Source organism: Arvicola amphibius, chromosome 1, assembly GCF_903992535.2.
Source record: "Arvicola amphibius chromosome 1, mArvAmp1.2, whole genome shotgun sequence".
NCBI classification, from domain to species: Eukaryota; Metazoa; Chordata; class Mammalia; order Rodentia; family Cricetidae; genus Arvicola; species Arvicola amphibius.
In genome coordinates, this window is record NC_052047.1 from 60,174,253 (window position 1) to 60,183,966 (window position 9,714).

Consider the following 9,714-nt stretch of genomic DNA (forward strand, 5'->3'; position numbering starts at 1 on the left):
TGTTGATTTCATTGGTTAATTAATAAAGAAAACTGCTTGGCCTGATAGGTCAGAACGTAGGTAGGTGGGAAAGACAGAACAGAATCCTGGGAGGAAGAAGGCAGTGAGGCAGATGCCATGAGCTCTGGCCCAAGATGGACATAGGTTAGAATCTTTCCGGTAAGCCACCACCTTGTGATACTACACACATTAATAGAAATGGGTTAATCAATATATGAGAGTTAGCCAGTAAGAGGCTAGAGCTAATGGGCAAGGCAGTGTTTAAATGAATACAGTTTGTGTGTTGTTATTTCTGGGGCTAAGCTAGCCATGCAGGAGTCAGGCAGGATGAAAAGCAGACCTGCTTGCCTCCTCACTACAACACTTCACACTGGTCATATTTTACTAGCCCCAGATTCTAATCTGAACTTTGTGCAAATTAATTTTTTTTCACTAATTAAATTTAAGTTAGTCCCTTAAAATTCACGCAAATCTGTTTGTTTCTCCATCCAATAATTTTATAAAAAGCCTTCTAAGTACTCCTTTTGTACATTCTGACATAATCATCTGCATGGGTAGCCACCTTCCTCTAATACCCGTGAACCCATTGCATTTGACGCTGGTACCAGATCATAGGATTAGTCATTATTTATCCCACTACCACAAAGGCTACCTCCCTGCTAACAGACAGGTTGTTAATTTACATAAGTAACTCTGAAAAGATAACTTAGCCCAATGATTTTCGACTTGTGGGTCATGATCCCATTGGGTTTTGAAGGACCCTTTCACAGTGGTCACCTAAGACCATCAGAAATATCAGATGTTTACATTATGATGATGACAGTAGCAAAATTACAATTATGATGTAGTAACTGTTGTGGTATATTTGTACACTTTTTGAAGATGTTGATGTGCTGTGATTTGGCATAATAACAAGCTGACCAGCAAATAGCTATGCAGGAAGTATAGGCAGGACTTCCAGAGACAAAGAGGACTCTGGAAGTGGGGGAAGGAGTGGATACTAGAAAACACAGAGAGAAAACAAGAAGTGCAAGATAAAGAAAGGCAACATGACAGAATGTAGATTAATATACATGGGTTAATTTAAGTTATAAGAGCTAGTTGAGACAAACCTGAGCTAAAGTCCATGCTTATATAATTGATAAGAAGTCCTAATGTCATTATTTGGAAGCTGGCTGGTGGAACAAAAAAAAATGAAGAATTGTTATATGACCCTCAACTTGGGCCTCAAATATTCACATAGGGTCTGAGAAATGACTCTCACCTGGTAGGCTTCATTTACAGAGGTGAGGGTCTTTTAAGAGGCTTTGCATTGCAGCATAGCACTTGAGCAGCTGGTGCTCTAGGTAAAAAGTCATGCTGCATCATGGACACAGCAGTTTCCCAGAGCTCAGGTAGTAAACGCTCTTGCTTGAGGCTAGGCTCTCAAGGAGCCTAAGTGGGCAGAGGCAGCCACAAAAGCTGTATGGTGACTGCATTGGCCATTTGAGGCTATTCTTTTCGACAGGGAAGGCTGCAGGTATGCAGTAAAGTGGTTTGGACTGAGAAAATCTTTAAACAAGTAGGGTAAAAATTGGGTATAAGCAGTTATAAAAATAGTTTAAAAATAGTCTTTTTAAAATAATAAATAGTAAATAATAAATAGTAAAAAAAAGTCTTTAGAGAATGAGTAAAGTAATATAAAAAACATAATAAACCACAAAAAGATGGAAAATACACAGGGTGTCTAGATCCTGTATGGTACTTTGCTGACTTTGCATTTTTAAATGCTAATGTTAAAAAAAAACAGTAGCTGCTAAGAGACAATGGATTATGGAGAGGACTGTTGAATTAAACCAGTCTTTATACTTTAGAAATGCCTTGGCCTCAAAATAGAAATCAGGAAATGTGTTGTGTTGGGGGAGAGGTTATGCCTTTGTTTCCACAGAAAACAAAAAATTATGGCTCTTGTCAAATTAATAAAGATCATATTTTATCAGGGAAGACCTTCTGAGAATCTTGGCTATAGACATGAGGGGAAAAGCAAAGAAAAACTACAGGATAGTTTAGATGTATGCTGATCCCTCAAGTGGGAACAGCTCTGAGACTGGATGAGACATGATAAATCTTGTTGGCTACAGAGTCCTTGTGACTTATTATTTATTATATGTCATCCTTTCAAATAACATGGAAAGATTTGTATTATAGTTTGGTTATATAGTTAGTCCAAACAGACTTATAAAGTTGACCAGCCTATTACCTCCTCAAATATAGAACAAAAATCATCTTTAGTTGAACTGTGTACTACACATTTTATACCTGTGTTAATGTATATATATATATATATATATTACATCGAAAAGTTTGTGTGTTTTCAGAAAAAAAAAGGACCAAACACCACTAAAGACAAATAGCCCAGGTGATTCAGCCTCTCAGAATGCCTCTGTTGCAGTTTTCTCAAAATTCTTCATCCAGAACAAAGCTGCTAGCTGAGATGGTCCAGCCTCACAGACTATTTCAGCCAGGACTTCAGAACAGCTCTGCACATTTTCATTACACAGAGACTAGACAACAAATGATAAAATTAGCTCTCCTAGAACTTGATTATTATCCCAATTTTCTCAAGGTCTCCTAAAGATGTCATTGCTCCAGAAAATGGGAAACAGTTTAGGGAATACAATACCCACATTGCCAAGAGGTGAGTGGGGTGGGTGGTTTTGGTTGTTTAGTGAGTTATAAATGTTTGTCACCACTTAGGGGGGTTGGTTATAAGTTGTATCTAGTCACGGTCAGGAAAAAAAATAAACAAATCTGGTTGTATTCAAGGATCATTTTTTTCTGAAAAGAAAAAGGGGGATATAGGAATGATGGGGTAAAAGAATAGATTATTAACTCTACTTTTAAACTAAAAAGCAACTATTAATCTCAAAAATTTTACATTGGTATAGAATTTTGTATACTAATACAAAATTAAAGTTACCTTTGTTATAACATACTGTATATATATGTTTACTCTTTTTAAAGATATTTTTGTATATTGATAGAAATTTAAGGTTAAAACATACTGTATGTGTGCTTTAGTCTTGTTTAAAGCATTGTGTCTATGCAGCTCATTTAAAAATATAGTATACATTTAAGAAATGGGGGTTAAGTTAATCATCTATAATAATCAAATTTGTAGTCGTGTTTGGTATTTTCAATGTTATACAGAGGTATGGTTTAGATAGATAGATGGTTTTCAAACATTAGAGACCTACAGAATATGGCATTTAAGATGCTTTAATAATCTAAGACATTTCATGACAATGAGACAGCAACAACTTACTTCAAAAAATGATAATGGACATAGAAGAACCTTCATATGGACTTTGTTTTTATTATGGCAAAGTCAGTCACTGACAAGAAACTGCCCTTGCATTGACTGTTGACAGTATACTGTCCAATGGAGTAAGCAGAACACAAAAGGAAATTACCGTCAATCTTTGCCAAGACAAGGTCTGACAGACCTTCAATATTGCTTCTTCACAGAAAAGTCTATCAAATATTCTAGTCCTGTAAACTGAAAATGAATACTCCAACATTGCAGAAGAACCTTGGATTGTCCTGGCAGTCAGCTATTTCTATCATTTCTGTAGTTTCGGAAGTTGCCTGCTCTGGTCTTCCTGTTTACACAGGTAATATTATATCCCTTTTTGGGCCTCTGATGGAGTTGAATAAAAGAATATTATAGTTACAGTTTTCATTGTTACCAAATTGAAAAACAAAACTTACATGAGAGATGTAATGTTAATAACATTGAGAAACATAAAAGTTTAAGAAGCTTATCTAAGAAAATATTTAAAAGTTTAAAAAGATATTTTTAGAATGGCAATACAAGTCATGGTAGAAAATGGCTTAGGTATAAACTTTGAACTCAGTAAGATAGGAAAAATATTACAGTACTTTCTCTATAATTGCTAAATACAAATGAACTTGACATTGGAAATGTAATTTTTACTTGATGATTGTTCTAATTATATGTAGTTTATATATATATATATATATATATATATATATATGTTAATAAAAGCCTTTTCTTTTTATTTAGACAAAGGAGGAAATGTTGTAGAAAATTTGTACACTGTCTGAAGATTTGTTTATTATGATTGGTGTACTAAAAATCTGAATAACTAATAGCTAGCAGGAGGTATAGACTGGACTTCTGGGGACAAAAAGGATTCTGAGAAAAAAAAGAGGAGATTCCAGGAGACACAGAGAGGAAACAGGAGGTGTAAGATGAAAGAGAGGTAATGCCACATGACAGAATATAGATTAATATAAGTGGGTTAATTTAAGTTATAAGATCTAGTTGAGACAAGCCTAAGTTCATAATTAATATGTTCTTGTAATTATTTATAAGTTGGTTCATGGGACAGAAAAAGACATTTTAGAAGCAATAAAAGTAACTTTATTGTTGGGGTCACCACAACATGAAGAATTGTATTAAAGAGTCAAAGCATTAGGAGGGATGAGAATCACTGAGGTCTAAATTCTCTACCCACAAAATAAAAATAATACCTTCTTAATGAAAATCAATAGGCAGCCAAATAAAAGGTAACAAAAAATGTTCAGCTTTCCATCCTTTCCTTGGATTCTATTACTGCCATTCATCCTACTGACAGCTTTTCTTAACTCTTACATCCAGTGGGTTAACAAGGAACCTTGTGTTCTTCCAGCACATACTGTAACTATGACTCTCTCAGCACCTTCCTTACTATCTACCAGGATAATTCAAGCCAGTCAACCTCATTGGATTCTGAAGATTCTGCATTCCTGTTCTTCTATGTGTATGTTCATTTTAATAGATACATCAGTCATATCTTCTTAATTCTCTAAGCCCTCAGAAAAATCTTCAACCACAATAGAAACAAAATTCAAACTATGTAGCTATGGACAAAATCCTCCATGAACCATCACATGTTGCTACCTCTAGTTTCATTTCATATGAAGTAGCCTGGTCAATCTATGAGGCACTCTAAAGATTGCTATCCTGGATGGATGCCTTCCCTGTGAAATGCAGACTAGACCCTGTCTTTACCTATTGCATCCCTGTCTTGTCATTTATTTCCCTTCAAAGCAGTTTCATGCAATTATAGGATTTATAACTTTGCTCATTTGTTGCTTTCTCAATGTATTGATACAAACATGCTCTGTAAAAATATTGGGTGTAGCACTGGATGATGTTAACAGCAGATTAGACTCCTAGGAGAAGCATAATAAATGTAAGCTAATATTTAAAATCCAGTAAACAAATGTGTGGTAACAATATCCACAACAGAGCTTGAGAGAACTTATAGTGTTTTCCTACCAATTCCATTTTATTGCCAGTGTTCCTCACTGCACTGAGGTGGGGCTCTGCCTCCTTTTCAGCTAAGCATCCTCTACAGCTTAAGGCATGCATCAGACAATCAGTAAACATTTAGTGATGGAAAACCATTTACTTATTTCATGCTTTGTGGAACTCGAGCCTCAGCAATCTAACAAGAGAGTTGGGGAAGTTATTATTTCCATTTTATAACAGAAGAAAAATAAGGAGGAATGCTTAACCCATAACCATATACATATGAAAAATGAATGAGTGAACAGAAAATGCCAGATGAGGCTAGGGATGTGGGTTGCAGCAGATGGGGAAAAAACAGTGAATACATGCTCGCAAATTCGGACTTTATCCTGTATTATCCTCCAAAACAGTTGCACAAATTAGTGGTGTAATAATCACATTCATTTCTTCATGTCATATAACAGTTCTGAGTTTAAACTTTACAGTTATGACATCCAAACAATCCATTCCACTGAAGAGCTGGCTGGTCTCTCATCTATTCTCTCCAGTGTGGTTGGCCAAGTTCTTCCTCCATTTAATTTACATGAAGCTCTCAGTAATTTCCATCTGTGCTAGGTCTCAAATATCAAGTCAGTTCAGAATACCCTCTTCGACAAACATCTACTTATCATTTACCTATTCATGCATACATTCATGCACTTTCCTGATCATTCATATGTATTGAGCACCCATCATAAACCAGAAACTATACTAGGAATCAAATATTACATTTCAAAATAGACTCTTATAAATGTGTGCATGCAATTGTGTGTATATTTGAATATCTCAGAGAAGTGGTAATTTTATTCAATAATAATAGCCACCATGCATTTGGAATCTTATAAATTATGAAGGTTTTGTAAAGAGATAGATTTATTCCTTGTGTAAATGCCACATGGAATGCTTATGATGTACCTACTACTTGGTACAGAGATAAGCCCAAATCCCTGACCTTTCTTCTATGTCAGAGGAGAAAAGATGCACAAAGGGCACATATTAGCAGGCATCACTCTTCACAGTAGCTACGTGCATGAGTGCCATGTAAACAGCTCATACTTTACACATGAAGTAACTGAGGGTTCTTGGTTTAGCATGAAGCCAAAGGTGATACTGTTTATAAATGACAAAATTAAAATATGAATATCAACTCCAAAACCTATTCTTAGTCTTTCCCTTTTTTCCCATCCTTCTTTGATCCTCTATGTCTAAATAATTAATCCAAAAACCATCAGGTGGGACTGAGTAAGTTTGTATTCACTGAAACCTGGATGGAGTCAGCAGTGGTGTTTTGGAGCAGGGTTGTATAACAAAGATTAATTTAGTTTTGTGGTGTACAAGACCCCAACAGAGAATAGTAAGGGAGTAGACACCATACCTTGGTACTAGAAGAAGTTTTCTCAAACACCACAAGGATAACCCATATTCCCATTCACGAAAAATTTGAAAAATTGAATGCATGCCTCAGTCTCTCCTTAGTCGGGAGTTTTCCTACCTCAGAAGTGAACACAGATGCCAATAATTCATAGCAGAAAGTCAACAGCATATAATAGGCACACCTTGTAGAGTAGAAGATCTTCATAGGTCTATTGTGGAGTCTCAGTTACAAAGAGATGAAGACAGGATCGTTTTCCTATATTTGTTCTGAAAATGTGTGATATAATAATAAAATAAACTTAGACAAACCACAATAGAAAACACGTAATTGTCCTTTGATTTCCATACAAGTCAAAAGTTTGAACTGTTGTTGGTTATTTCTCACTCTTTCACTCTTTTGCTCTTTGGGGCCTGCCACCCAGTTCAAAAATTAAGCACACAGAAGAAACTTATTCTCACTTATGAATGCCCAGCCTTAGCATGGGTGGTTTCTAGCCAGTTTTTCTTAAATCATCCTGTCTGTCTTATGTCTCTATGCTTTTATCTTCCTCTGTTTCTGTTTATATTTCTTTACTTCTCACTCCATAGTTTGCTGTGTAGCTGGGTGGGTGGCCCCTGGAGTCCTCCTCTCCTTCTCCTTTTGCTCCTCAATTTCTTCTTTCCATATTTCTCTTTCTATTTATTCTCTTTGCCTGCCAACCCTGCCTATCCTTTCTCCTGCCTGTATATTGGCCATTTAGCTCCTTCTTAGATTGATCAAGTGTTTTAGACAGGCAAAAGTAACATAGCTTTAGTGCTGTGGGACAATGGTTTTATCCTGTACAGATTTGTTTCTTATACTTGTTTAATAAAATGCTGATTGGCCAGTAGCCAGGCAGGAAATATAGGCAGGGGAACCAGGCAGAAAGCAGAGGTGAGGCAAGAAGAACAGGAGAATTTTAGGAAGAGAAAAGAGTCAGTCTGCATCTGTCACCCAGATGCAGAGGAAGCAAGATGAGAATGCCTCGCTAAAAAAAGGTACCAAGCCACTTGGCTAACACAGACGAGAATTATGGGTTAAGTTGTAAGATATAAGAGTTAATAAGAAACCTGAGCTAATAGGCCAACCAGCTTAATGTAGGCCTCTGTGTGTTTCTTTGGGACTAAATGGCTGCAAGACCGAGTGGGACAGAAAACCCCTGTCAATACTTCAGAGTTAAACAAATGCCACATCAGTAAATGCAACACATTTTTGCATCATTAAACAAAGTTCTATGGTTAAACAAACATAACATATCTTAAAATCATATTCTACAACAATGAACTTTCCAGAAATGATTATTGAACAGTGCTTTAGAGAAATAGTGTAATGACATAGGGTATGATTATACACTACATTTTTCACTACCAAGGACATTCTTAGAACACTTAGAAACATTTGATGTATTTTAAGGTCAGACAGCCCTTTTTATTGTGATAGATTCTCTGTTTGTATGGCATTACCATGATTAAACAGAAGGATGTTCTTTAAGGCAAAATAAATATTACAGTGTTCAGAAGACATGGAGCATCTAGTCATAATACTTACAAGGTTTTTTATATTTGAAATCTTTCAGCTAGTTAGGGATTATGTAATAAAAATAGTTTTTTATATTTTTTGTAAATAACTCAAGTACCAGCTGAATATTCAAGGCTATGTTAATCAAAAGCAAGAAGGCAAGTGAGGCTATCTCCTAAGCCTCTTGAAAAGATAAAGAACTTCTCCCTTAAAATATACAAAAACCATGAAAAGAAGGAAATTAAGCCAACACTTTTTTGTAGAATTCTCTATCAGGTTCTTTGTGTTTACTTGGGAGGGAACTACTAGCTGCTTTGTGCTTCTATAAGAAGGAACAAAACCTGTCTCCTAAATTATTCATGTGTTGTATTGAGTTAAGATCACGGCAGGTGGTATGAGATCATCAATCTAGAATGTGTCATAATACTGTCTTGCTCAAGGAACACACAGTCAGGAACTGCCATCAATCTTTGTTTGTGTGATGTTCAGCCTGCAGTTTCTGCTATTCAAGATGATGCTTAGCCTTTCTCAACTTTGAAATCCACTTTGTTACTGTGGCTAAATCCTATTCTTAATTGCCTATTGAATCGCTTGAGCTTATAAAGCCACAAAATCTGCTAGTCAACTTCTCAACAATAAAGGAAACCATGAAAGGAGCTGGAGAGTTTGAAAACTATAGCATGAATAATCTTAAAGCCTCCATTGCAAATCACTCTACTTCATGTATTTGTTCTCAGTTCTGTATTCATTAAATAATTTAGATATTATATAGTTGCATCACAATTTTTGATGCTTATTTTTTTCACTGTATGTCACACCATAAGGTATTATACATTTTGTATCTGCGTGTTGTATTGTCATTTTAGTGCTCACTAACCATTTATTCACCTGAGTGATTTACTCAGACTTCTCATCCAACATAATCCTGGCTACTCATTTAAATGATCTCCACCTCATCACCATGAGCTTTTTCCTTTAAATAGTATTCAAATTTTATAGTTCTTCTGATTGACATCTGCCAGACCACACAATCATTCGAGCATCAATTATCCTTTTATAGTATTGCGCTAATAAATCTGACAGACTCCATCCACATGTATACCTCAAAATTATATTTTTTAATTGTATTCACTTTAGTTGATACATAAAATCTGTCCAAAATTATTGACTGTGACTAAATCAGAACTTTAGATTCTCAAGTTCATGTACCACATTGCTATTTTTCTATTGCTACGTATGAGTAGTATTTCCTAATTTAGTCAGAGCACGTGACGATGACTACCTTTTTTCCCTTCTGAATATGGAAAATAACAACTGAATACATTTATGGACTATGATAAGATGTTTTGTTATGCATTTTATTATAGAATAAAGTGATAAAGCCCATAACATAGCCATCATTCATGTGCATGTGATTCTATGTGAGAATATTTAACATCAACTCAAACTCCTTAAGGAACAACAC